This window comes from Hibiscus syriacus, unplaced genomic scaffold, assembly GCF_006381635.1.
Source record: "Hibiscus syriacus cultivar Baekdansim isolate YM2019G1 unplaced genomic scaffold, ASM638163v2 tig00110377_pilon, whole genome shotgun sequence".
NCBI classification, from domain to species: domain Eukaryota; kingdom Viridiplantae; phylum Streptophyta; class Magnoliopsida; order Malvales; family Malvaceae; genus Hibiscus; species Hibiscus syriacus.
The window spans coordinates 2,074,947-2,088,676 of NW_024062711.1; the positions used below are offsets into that span (position 1 = coordinate 2,074,947).

At 34.9% G+C, this 13,730-nt stretch overlaps 1 pseudogene; it reads left to right on the top strand.

Moving 5' to 3' along the window:
• Positions 1–9,819: 9,819 nt before the first annotated feature.
• On the top strand, positions 9,820–12,175 carry LOC120121560 (annotated as a pseudogene).
• Positions 12,176–13,730: the final 1,555 nt, after the last annotated feature.

Genomic DNA, 13,730 nt, shown 5'->3' on the forward strand with positions numbered 1-13,730 from the left:
GGACAGCAAAGCCATCAGTCACGCATCAACATAAAAAAAATAGAGAAGGCAGAACGAAGGGACCATTCGGGAAAGGTTTTGAGAGAGAAAATCAAAGGAAAAACCATAAAAGAGATAGTGAAATACAGAGAAAAGAAAACCCAGAAAAAAAGAAAAACGAGAGAAAAGAAAAAATAACTAAAAGAGAAAAGAGAAAACCGAGATTCACCTTAGATCTGGTGGTCGAGGCCTCACCGGAGTCCGAAGAACCCATCACCGAAGGTATAATAGCCTTTTCTTTTCCTAGATCTAGGGTTTTGAGGGGAGGATTTTTCGGTTGATTTTGGGTAGTAAGGGGCTGTTTTGGAGGATAAGGAGAGAGGGGGAAACAGAACGTCGGGTTTAGTTAAGATTTCTCACGCCATCGCCGTCGGATACGATGGTCGTGGCTTTTATTTCTTTTTCCACGGCGGGATTAAAGGCAGAGTAGAAGTGAGGGTGGAGAGCATTTATGTTCTCTGGTTTGAGGAGAGAGAAGAAAGTGAGAAAATGAGCGATTTGTCGAGTTTAGGCATGTGTTTCGACCTTATATGTGTGGTTCCAAATGACCCCTTTTAGATAGGGGTTGGGGTTATAATTTTATCGTGCGGGTAAACTATGTTATGTGGCCTTTGATTTTTGTAATCTCCTTTTTCAGTCACTGGTTGTAATTTATGAGCTTTAGATTTTATTCCCTACGTTTGTAAAATTTGTATCTTGGTCATTTTGTAGTGTATTATTAATATTGTAAATTTCCACATTGTACTATGCTTTTATAAAGTTTACATTTTGATCACTGTTTCTGTATTTTGGGTTAAATATTGAATATGGCTTGTTTGTTTTTATTTTATTTTATTTTAGTCCTTTATTTGGTACATGAAAATGGAAATTTACATATTTAGTACGTAAGATCTTTCTTAGGTATTTTTTAGTCATTGTTTAAGTTTAGTGTGGGTTATTTGCATTTTGGTCTCTGTATTATTTAATATTTTTTATTTGGGATCTGGTTTATTTTGTAATTAATGTTTAGTCCTTTTAATTTTTGTTAATACCATTTTATACCATTAAGTTTCAATTTTTTTTACTGTTTTAGCCCTTTAAATTTATATTTGTGCCATTTTAGTCCTTTAAGTTTTGGTTTTTTCTATTTTGGTCCTTTAAGTTGTTGTTTTCTCATTTTGGTCCTTGTAATTTTAAATATTTATTTTTTGACCATTATATTTTAGGTTGCAATATTCATTTGTATTTATTTCAATCCGTATGTATATATTTGTATGTTGTGTATTCATTTGTACCATATGTAATTAAATATGCTTATCTATATTTATTGTAAATATTTGTATTTCGCATGTTTCCAATCATCATTATTTTAATATTAGAAAAATGAGAAATTTAATTGTGAGGGAAATCTACGAAGACTTCTCCCAACTAAAGGGAAGATGTCTTTCCGAGGATTTTCCACACAAATGTTTGTTTTATATTCGATAATTTTTTTATTCCACGTTTAGTTATTTCGACTATTTTTCACCGCTTTTCACTTTTATTTTATTTTATATTATCATTGCGAAAATTTCGAAACAATGTCTTTTTGTGAGGGAATTTATGGGAAAGTCTCCTAACTACAAATGAAGTGTTTTTCCCGAAGATTGTTCACACAAAAAAGTATTCGTAATCCGAAAATGAACAATTTTTGAATAAATTCGAATGAATAACAGGAACGTAATTTAAATATATTTTCGAGTTTGCAATTCCCAATATTCAAACATCGTATAATCGTTTAGGTACCAAAGTTTAGAAATTGTGGGGTGTTCATCCTTCCCCACACGTAACCTACTTCCGAACCCTTAAAAATGAATCTTTGGTAAAACGCAAACAGTTTTTTTTCGTTTAAGGTTTTCAACCTACCTAACTTAATGGTTGGTGACGACTCCAAAATCAAACTATTTTCCAAATCATATTTCATCGCTTTCCCTAAAAACTAAATTTTTGTAAGTCTAACAGATCTCCGCGGAAACGTTATGACACTAAGTGCTTGAAATAGGTAGTCACGAAAGTTGACATCGACTGAGATGTATCGATAGTGCATTTCAAATAAAAATATAAAAAAGTCCGGGAGCAAGATGGAACGACATAATCATACTACTGAGGACCCATACTACCGTGAATGAAAACTACGATAGACGGCTGACGACGAATGAACGTCGGGAGTGGTAGAGGTAGCGAGGAACGGGAGTGGTCCTTGATGCTAATCCCGACTGAAAATGGCAGGGTTCAGCGATGAGATTTGGAACAGTCGAAACGAACTCATATGGTTTGAAGAATGAGTGGTGAACAACGAGAAGGCGGTTGCAAGTGGTGGAGGTTTGGATCGATGGTATAAAAGCATTTGACTTGTGAAAAAGGCTCTATGTGAAAAATAAAAAAAAGAAGGGAAGAAGAATGGAGAGTGGCTGAAAAGAAAAAGAGAAAATAACCTCAGTGACCAAAAATGCCTTATAATATACGATTTTAACCAACTTTTTTTGGATTTGCCAAAATAACCAACTAAATCGCAATGCGATCGATAATTCGCAACGCGATCTCCGGTATCGCAAATCAGTTTCCAGATTCACAACGCGAACTTCGACTATCGCATTGCGATTTATATATTCGCAAATCAGTTTCCAGATTCGCAACGCGAACTTCGACTTGTTTCCAATACAATGTGATTATTCAGGAAACAATTAACAATCATGCACCTTAAAACAACTGAATCAACAACCAATTGCATTAGTATTATACGATTAAATATGTCATAATTAAAAGTCAATCTACAATCAATCACGATTATTGCAAATTTAAGCAAAACATTCAAAAATAATATCATTATTTAAGGCTCAATCCCACATAGTATTAGGAACAAGTGTTGGTAATGCTCAATCCCACATAGTATTGGAAACATTATTGGGAATGGTATTTAAGGCTTGGCTTTCCCACTTCCTTGTTGAGTGATAGAGAACAAGGGGGACTCTCGCGCGCCGCCGCCACCGCCGTCCGTCTCGTCTCGTCTCGTCTCGAGTCGTGGTTGTGGTCGTGGTCGTGGTTGTGTTCGTGGTAATACGTGTCTTCGACACGTCCGCGCGAATACTATCTTTTTAGAGAAAATTCTTAAGAAACAAATGCAATACCGTCGTTGCGATTTTGGACTATCGCAATGAATTTGGAATAAATCGCAACGAACTTGGACTATCGCAACGAATTTGGAATAAATCGCAACGAACTTGGACTATCGCAACAAACTTGGAATAAATCGCAACGAATTTGGAATAAATCGCAACGCGAACTTCAACTATTGCAACGAATTTGGAATAAATCGCAATGCGAACTTGGACTATCGCAATGCGAATATGTAAATCGCAATGCGATAGTCGAAGTTCGCGTCGCGATAGTCGAATTTGGAATAAATCACAACGCGAACTTCGACTATCGCAATGCGAACTTGGACTATCGCAATGCGAACTTCGACTATCGCATTGCGATTTACATATTCGCATTGCGATAGTCCAAGTTCGTATTGCGATAGTCGAAGTTCGCGTTGCGAATCTGGAAACTGATTTGCGATACCGGAGATCGCATTGCGATTTAGTTGGTCATTTTGGAAAATCCAAAAAAAGTTGGTTAAAATCGTATATTATAAGGCATTTTTGGTCACTGAGGTTATTTTCTCTAAAATAAAAGAATAAATGGACTACAATGTGGAGTGTTGAGGTGGTCTAACCTGCGCTAGGTTTGCTATCGCGCACCGTTTCATGGTAAAAAGAGGGCTTCATTTTCTCGCTGCTCATGCATCCTGCTATGTTTAGGAAGGAAAATTTTCACTGTTCGACTGAAATTGTTCGATATGACTCCATTTAAGTTCGGTCAAAAATATTTAGGTAACTGAAAAATTCAAAGAAAAATTCAAAGAAAAATAAAATAAATACAAAATTAAAATAAATAGATAAATAAAATTAAAAATTAAACAAATGAAAAAAATAAAAATGAGTTGCCTCTCATTAAAACGTTTTGTTTAACGTCATTAGTTCGATGACTTTATTCAGACTATAAGTTCCGCGAGAGATGATTCCACTTCATACACTTTTTTTGACTAAGAACATTTTTATGAGAATTTCTACTATCAATAGAGTTCCTTCATTTTGTCCTTGTAGATTTGAATATTCTAATAAGCATTTCTTCGGATCTTTTCAATTTTGAAAGTTTATCTGAAATCTATAAATTATCAACTTTACCTAAAAATGTGTTCTTTAAATGTTTCAAAAGCGGGTTTAATTCCAACTTTAATGCCTGCAAAATAGATGAAAAACATTTGATTAAGAAGAACTAAAATTTAAATTCTTACTTAGCTCTTCTCCAGATAAGTACGAGTCCATGTTAGAAGCGATATCAGTTGTAACCTTCGAATTCTTATACAACTCGTAAAAAAAAAGTATGTTCAACGTATTCATTCACTGAAGGTTTAATTATATTGGCAAAACTAACATTAGCTATAAAGTTAGGATGCTTTATCGTCTTATAAATTTTAAATTTAACAACCTTAACGTCGAATTCCATCGTAAGAATTCCACTCATCGCGTCAATTTTAGTATGCGTCGTACTTAGAAAGCGGTAGCTATGAAGGATTTTGGAAGAAGTGTTGGTTCGGTCATTATCCATGTCAATCACAGTAGAATATGCTGGAAAAATTAAATCATTTACATTAAGTAGTACGCTTTCCAAGAGTCCTTTAAGATAGATGACGGATCTGTCGGCGAGTTGGATCGTTACTCTTGTTTCCTTCAAAGTCTCGACACTAAGTAAATTGTAAACAGAAAGTGACATAATATTTATGGAAGCACCAAGATCACACATAGCATGCTTAATTCCAACCTTACTGGTTTTACAAGGTATCGTGAACATACTTTGGTCCTTGTACTTTGGTGGAAGCCTTTGTTGAAAAATAGTTGAGACGTTCTTGCCTAAGTTCATATTCTCATTATCGGTAAGTCTCATTTTATTTGTACAGAGATCTTTTAAGAATCTGGCACACCTCATCATTTTTTGGATTACCTCAAGGAGGTATGTTTATCTCCACTTTTCAAAAAATATCAAGAATTTCCTTCTCTTCGGCTTACTTTTCGCGTTTAACTAACCTCGACGGAAAGGGTTGTGGAACAACATAGGGAGATGGCGTGGAAGGAGCTTGCGATTCATCTTCTTTCTCCCTGTAGGGTCTTACGACAACTTTCTCTGGGACTTCATGTGCGAAAATAGTGCCACTTCAAAGGGTGATGACACTAATATTTTCCCATGGATTCGACTCAGTTTGAGATGGTAACTTTACATGCGACTCCAATCGACTCACAACTTATGCTAGTTGACTCATTTGTTTGTCAAGCTCTTGAAAGTGAGTTTCGGTCTTGATCTAAAATTTCTCCCAGGAAAAAGCCAACTGCTTGACAATAGACTCCAATGAGGATTTCAGTAGGTCTCAAAAAATTGGCCACTGCACTTACTCGTGTGATAGCATCTTCTTGTAACATTGGGCAGCAGTCTATTGGGCGGTTCGACATTGTGTATATTCTGTATAGACTAGCTATTCCGATTTTTCCTAAAACAAGATAATTAACCACATCAGTCAATTTATCGATTTTACTTTTTAAATAAAGGGTTCACTGAGAGGGCAAAACTGTTGAGACTTGGCATCAATTGTGGAAATTAAATATCTGACCGCATTCGAAGTTATGGTCACGAGAGCTCATCCGCTAGTTGCATCGACCATATTTATCTCTAAAGGAAGCAAGACTTTGTAGAAGTATTGGAGAAGAGTCTGCTCGGTTAATCTTTCTTTTGGACAGCTTGCGCAAAGTTTCTTAAATCATTCCCAATAATCGTACAATAAATCTTCATCTTTTTGCCAGATTCCAAGGATGTTTCTTCTTAATTCACTCACATTTTCCGCATGGAAGAACCTGTCAAGAAAAGGATGAGTCATGTTAGCCCATGTTGTGATAGAATTGAGAGGTAAGTAAAATAATCACTCTTTAGCCAAACCGACTAAAGAAAAATGGAAAGTGCAAAGTTTAATCTGACCGTCAAATACTCCATGTGGTTTCATGCTTGAGCAAACCATGTGAAATTCCGTGGGATGCTTGTGCGAATTTTCATTGGGTAATCCATGAAATGTAGGAAGAAGGTGATTAAGTCTCATTTAAGCTAAAACAGAGTTTTTTCGTGATGGAAGATGATGTATAATGGTTTTTGAACGACAAGTGTAGCAGCTAGTTCCAGATCGTTTGATCACCCGTTAGAATCGATTCTTCTATCGTGAAACTTGTATAGGTATTAGAGTTGGTGTCAGGTATCGGTTCTAACTATTGTTCTTGATGTTGTTGCTGCTGTTGTCTCTTTTTTCGAAGCATTTGTTCGTGAATTATATGAGCTAATGCTTCGATCCCCAAGTCACACACTACTAGCTCTCCTGAATTTTTCCTGATCATAAATCCAAACAAATCTTAATTAGTAACTTTGCCAAAGTCCCCAACAACGACGCCAATTTGACAAGCGTCGTATATTGTCAAATAAATAATCCTTATTCTCAAAATAAATAAATAAATGAGCATATTAAAGAGAAGAAGGATTGATCCACAGAGACTAAGGAGCTTATGATGTTGAAAAGTTTTGATTCTAGTTTAAGCAAAAAATAAAGAAAATGGGGGGGGGGAATTTCAACTGAAAGAGTGAAGTAAAAATAAATGTAAAAATAAAATTAATTGTGAAAAATTAAATCTAGAAAAATAACAAAAGTAAAATTTAGAGAGGAAAATCAATTGAATAAAATAGCCTCATACTTCACTTTGACTCAATTCATTTCGATCATTGAAAGAGATTCTATTTCGAGATTCATACCGGTTACATTCTACATGACCCAACCCTTGTAACTTACTTTTCTCTTCGATAAACCGATATTCCCAACTCAATATTTGAAATTCAGTCATTGTTTGGACTAACTACGACAATTGCTCTTAGCACCAAATCAGTTTTAAAGCATTTAAAAATTTCGACTCGGATTATGTTGTCTCAATGAGAATCAAATCCGATATCAATTTCCCTTAGCATATCGCTACTAAGTTTGTTCATAGGAAGTCAAATTTGCTACAAGTCGATCCTTCCTCCCAACTTTAAATCAGAACAAAATCCAAACCAACAAGCTCATTTTGAAATGAAAGTGTTAAGATTTTTTTAAAGGAAAGGCTGATTGTAATCCAAGTTTGCATAAAATTGAGAATAATATCCAAAGATATTAAGTGCTTTTCATTCTCATGAAGTGAATTGAGTCATTGCTAAGACATCGGCTAAATGAGAAACCTAGCTAAGCATGATAGAAATTATACTTATTTTTTTTTTTAAAGAAGATAAGTAAAAACTTAAAGTAAAAACAAAGACGAAAAGAAGAAAAACTTTTATAAAAGTAAAATGAAAAAAAATCTAAATCCAAGTACATTTTAAGCATTACCTTAAGAGGATATTTATAGCTTTCTAAAACCTTAAAGAAAAATGAAATAAATAAAATCCTAAAATATTCAAATAATATAATCCTAAATACATAAGTGATAATCCCCAAATATTCGTTTCAAATTCAAATGCAAACTAAAATCCTAAGAAATTTTCGTACGTCCGTCCTTCTAGAGAATGCTGATTGGATCACCTTCTCGAAGCTAATGTTGACTGGACCGCCAAAATCTACTACGTCGGACATCGTCATGCCCAAAGTCATGCTCATGAGTCCAGTCTTGATTCTAGAAAATAAAAAACTGCAGAAACTTGCTTTTTAATGCTATTTTCCGAAAAATAAAATCATACACATAATCAAATGAAAACAACCCAAATTGACAATATAATGAAACAACGAGTAATTATCAACAAAATAAATCACTCATATTAGTTAGGCTTATAACTCCTTTTAAGAAGTTAATGTTCTGCTCTACGGATTGGGCGATAAAAGAGACTAATAATCATCACAGGTGCACAATTTTCTTTAATTGAGGATGATATATTCATTAATTCAGGGTTGAATTGTAAAATATATGGTTAAATTATGTATTTTATATCTTTTGAGTAAACTATATATTATTCACTCTTTTATTATTGTATTTCTATTTTAATCGCCACTTTATGTTACCTTTTTGTTTTAATTTTTTTCCACTTATACATTGGCTTTGATCGTTGATTTAATGGAATCGATGATGTGATACTGGTATAATAATAATTTTTTCTACAAAACTTACATGGTTTATCATATTGGTTTTGATTTAAAATAATAATAAAAATTCTCAATATTCAAAAATCCTAATTTGATTACACATTTTATCATTCTCCAAGCGACACGTGTAAAACGATTTCATTCCAAATGACAACTGCTTTGGGTGAAGAGATAATAAGGCAAGGACCACTATCAATAGAAACAGATACATAACTTTATGATAAAATTATAAAATTATAAAATGTTAGAGGTCTAAAATAAGATCAACAATAGAAGATACAAAAATTATTTAAATTATATAAAAAATTAAATTTCTAGCTTGTGATCACACCCTCAACATCTGGTCTTTGCATCCCTAATTTTTTTTTTGTTTATCTTGTGCTAGTGTCCATGGCAAGTCTAAGGATTGTAAAGAATTTTATTCTATAATGTACTTTGATTTTTTTTAGTGTGATTTTACGAAATTTTGCATGCATGGTGGCTTATTATGATATCTGCAACTCAATGCCATTAGCATTATATATTATCTTGTCCAAATAGGTTCATATTTTTGGTTCTCTTATTGAAATTCTTTTTTGTTTCTCACCGCAAGCAAGCCAAATAATAAAAATGATAGAAAGTTACCGTCAAAGTAAAAAAAAAAAATCATGAAAACGATAATGTTTATTAGTTGTGGGCTCAAGAAATTATTACATTTAATCTTTAATTTAGAGTGGTCTCAACTTCTTTCTGCACCTGATGGTCTAAGGTACGATGAAATGAAAATCGATATAACATCAAAGCTTTCATTTGTTCAAAAAAATCAACTGATAAGACAACCCCATGGTACAAGTTTAGTCGGTAGTAAAAATCTTCCAATAACAAATTCATCAAATATACGCACACACTTTGTTTATGAAAACTTATTTTCGAACCAAAAATATAGGTAGCAAAGTAGGGAATAGTAAAATAAATAAATTAAAAAGAATAACAAACTCCAAAATAAACAAGGGTGGCTGAAACAATAGGAGGTTGAGAAAAAAAAAACAATTAGAAAAGTCCTGCTTTATCGGAAGCCACCGGGAACGACAGAGAGTCCCCTTTCTCCCATGACAATTTTTACATGCACATTTTTCTCACTTTTCCTTGAGAAGCCTTTCATCTTCTCCTATCAGGTGCCTTTTCTCTCTTCAATTCACTCATTTATCAAAAGAAACTTTTTCTACTTGTCAACTTAAAGATCATTTCCTGAATTTCATCATGCAAGATCAATGCATTAAATATATTTCACTTGTAATATAAATTATTAAAGGTTCTCCAGGAGATCATTTTTTTATTGAATTTGCACATGCAAAATGTATGATATCAGAAAATTTTCTTCCTTTCTTAACCTTGCATTTTTTCAGGGTTTTTCAATTATTTTAGATGAGCCAATAAGGTGAAAAGAGGGTTCCCCGTACCCTTCAGGGATCATTAGAGTTCTTTAAGGGGTTCGTGGTAACCTTGCTTTTCTCGGCTCGAACTTTGGCAAAAGCTAACGCAAAATGGCACGATCCTCTTCACCTAAAAGTTCCCCACTTGGTGAAAATAGATCACCGACACCATCAAATTCATCACAAGTTAACTTTAAATCAACACCAAATAACGCACCACCTCGTCTAGCACCAAAAAGTAAAAGTAATTATTACCCTCCTAATTCACCTGGTCATAGTAGTCGCGGCAACAACCACTCTTCGTCACCTCATCGTAAAAATGGCAGTCATGCATCACCAACCAAAAGTTCATCCTCTAAGAACGACACGGATGGAAAAATGATTATCGGAGTAGCTGCAGGTGTTGGATTATTGGTTGTTGTTGCTATCTTTTTGTAGCTAGATGTGTTTTCCCAAAGAAGAAGAAACGCCAGCAAAATCCACATTTTGAACCTTCAGGTGATATCCCATTGTCATGAAGAAGGATTAATTCCTCTATGAATTATGGCTTATGGATAAATTGTATTATGTGGTTTTTACAGCAGGTGGTGGTGATCCACGTTATAATAACTCTCCTCCTCAGTGGGGCAATGGTTTTCAAGGTGCAGAGCATTCTATCATAGTACCACCGCCTAATAGTGGCGGTAGCGGTGGCAATGGATGGAAGCCATCATCCCAAATGCCAGGACCAATTTATAGTGGTGAGTCAAGCTACAATTTTTCAGGCCTTTACCAACATGGTTTGCCTCCACCACCTCCTCCGGGCATTCCTATTGGATTCAATAAGAACAGTTTCACTTATGAGGATCTGTCGATTGCAACAAATAGATTTTCTGAGTCGAATCTGATAGGCCAAGGCGGGTTTGGATATGTTCATAGGGGTGTGCTATCAGATGGAAAAGAGGTTGCAATCAAGAGCTTAAAAATCGGCAGTGGACAAGGAGAAAGAGAATTCCAGGCTGAAGTTGAAATAATTAGTCGAGTCCATCATCGCCACCTTGTATCAGTTGTCGGTTATTGTGTTGTCGGTGCACAACGGATGTTGGTCTATGACTTTGTTCCGAACAAGACGTTGGAATATCATCTTCATGGTAAAATTTAGTTCCTTTCTTCGTCCTTCATCTATTTTGGAGAGAATATGTTGACATTTTATGGTTTTTTATATGATTTATGCAGTCTTGAAACCATTACAATTGCATATTGCAGGAAATGATGTTCCAGTCATGGATTTTGCCTCTAGACTGCGTATAGCTTTAGGTGCTGCTAAGGGGCTTGCTTATCTCCATGAAGATTGTAAGGATTTTTTAGTCTCTCTTACTTTTTTTTTTCTCTCTTTGGGACTACATTTCTCGTTAATTCGTTATGGTTCTCATTTCTATGTTGAACCATACATGCAGGCCATCCCCGCATTATTCATCGCGATATCAAAGCAGCCAATATTTTCCTCGATGAAAACTTTGAAGCTATGGTATCTTCTCATAAAATTGAATTTTGTTGTTTTAATACACCCCTGAAAGTATTGATATAAAATCTATCAAGTTCTATATTTTCTGTAGGTGGCTGATTTTGGGTTGGCTAGGTTATCCACTGACAACCACACACATGTCTCGACTCGTGTGATGGGAACGTTTGGGTAAAGAACTATTTTTTGCAGTTAGTAAATGGAAATTCGAAATCCTTAAATGATTTTGGTTGTAATGTAGGTACTTGGCTCCAGAGTATGCCTCAAGTGGCAAGTTGACTGAAAAATCAGATGTTTACTCATTTGGGATTATGCTTTTAGAACTGATAACTGGAAAACCTCCTGTTGATAATACAATGGAAGACACTTTAGTAGATTGGGTTTGTAGCCTATTCTCCAACCCGACCTCCCATTAGAGTTCAAATTTGTTCCATTAATTGCCTCAGTCCTTTCAAGCCATCTAATGAATTACTTAACGAAACAGGCTCGACCACTCTTGGAATGTGCATTAGAGACTGGAAACCATATACATCTTGTTGATCCACGCTTGGAGCGTAACTACGACCATACCGAGATGCAACGCATGATAGCCTGCGCTTCAGCCAGCGTCAGGCACTCAGCCAGAAGACGGCCAAAAATGAGTCAGGTTTTCAGTGATCTCCGAATAAATTTTCATGGCTTAGCCTTTAATCCTATAATGTTACATTTTTATCAGTATTTCTCATGTAATATCATCATTGAAAACAGATAGTTCGTGCTCTGCTAGGAGACGCGTCCCTAGATGACCTGAGTGTGTGGTTAAATGCAAGCAACAGCTCGCTTGCAAGCTTAGATAGCAGCAATGCTTCATATGAGACTGACATGAAGTTGAAGCAACAAGTTTTATCAAGTCAGGAATTTTAAAGCAGGGAGCGCTCAAAGGGGATGGCATCTGGACACATGCAAAAGCAACGATTTATTCAACATGTTGGACTAAATCCCCTCAAAAGGAAAAGAAAACCAAAACATTAGAAAACGAAGATTGTTGCCTTTTGCATTAAGGTATTAATTTTGTAAAACATCACTTTTCAGGATAATGTAATGTGTTAATCTCAATCTTTGTTAATATTATACTTGGATAACGTAATTATGCACGATCTAACTAGTCTAGTCAATTACAATATATATATATAATTTTACAAATTCTAAATTCAATCTTAATACGACTTAGAGGGGAGGGGAAGGAAGGGAAATGTTCATAGTAAATTTAAAACTCATAACCTAAAGAAATATGAAAGAATAAATATCTACTTGACAAATGGACTTTCTCTCAATTACAATAGATAAATAAAAATAAATTTGAAAGTTATTATAATTAAAGTATAATTAAAATACTCTAAATATGTTTTATTTAACAAACCCAACAATTATGATATACTTAAACATGCAAGACTGTAACAACTCTGAAAAAAATGAAAAGAAAAAATTATAATTTTGTAAATTGGTAAAATTTTGGGACTAAATTGAAAGTTTTCAAAACTTGTATCATGTTTTAGAGTTGAAGAAAATTCAGGGACCAAGCCCTGAATTTACCCAAAAAATATCGACAACATCTTCTATTAAATGAAACGAATTGGTTTCTGCGTGAAAACACATAAACCAACTCATAAAATTCTCCTCCTACACCTCTGCTTTGAAGCTCGATTCCGACACCGTCCGACCTCCGACCGTTAAATTGAAACCACCATCGTGTTCATCTTCGACTCGTGAACAAAGCCCAGTAAACCAATTATAGCGAAACGCTGCCAAACGCCGTGAATTTCGAGTCAAAGTCTCGACGTTTTTTTAGCACCACCGCAGAGAAAATCATATATTCATCTCCGATCGTTGATCCGTTTTCGACACCTCCCGCACCATCGTGTTCCTTGCATCGTTCCGAGTCCACCGGTGTTCACCGTTTCTCCGTCGTCGCCGGCGAGTGGAGGGGTGAAGCGGTCAAAGTTTCGGATTTGTTGAAATCGAGCTCTCCACCATTCAAAATTTTGAACCAAGCTTTGTAAGTATCTCAAAATCGCTTAAAATAATTTTTGGAAAATTTTCGGGAATTTTTAGGACACCGGGGAGCTTTAAAACAATGGTTGACCGGTTTGGGTGTTAGTTTAGTAAATATTTTAAGAAGATAGCTAGATTGGTAAATAATTATTGTTAGGTGATATTCTGGGAAATATTTCGATAAAGGTTATATTTTGGGAATTATTTTGAAAAAAAAGTGACATTATGAGAAATATTTCGAAAAAGGTAACATATTGGGAATTATTTCGTAAAAGGTGACACTCTGGGAATTATTTTAAAAAGGGTGACATTTTGGGAATTTTCAAATGTTTGACCGTTTGTTGACCTCCTTTGACTAGAACTTTTACTGGCTTTAACCGACTATTAAACGATCGTTAATCTTTTTCAAAAATACCTATCCTGACAGTTTTTGACGTCTCGAATTTGTTTTCGGGGTCCGTTTTACCAAATTCGAACTCGAAAGTCTCTA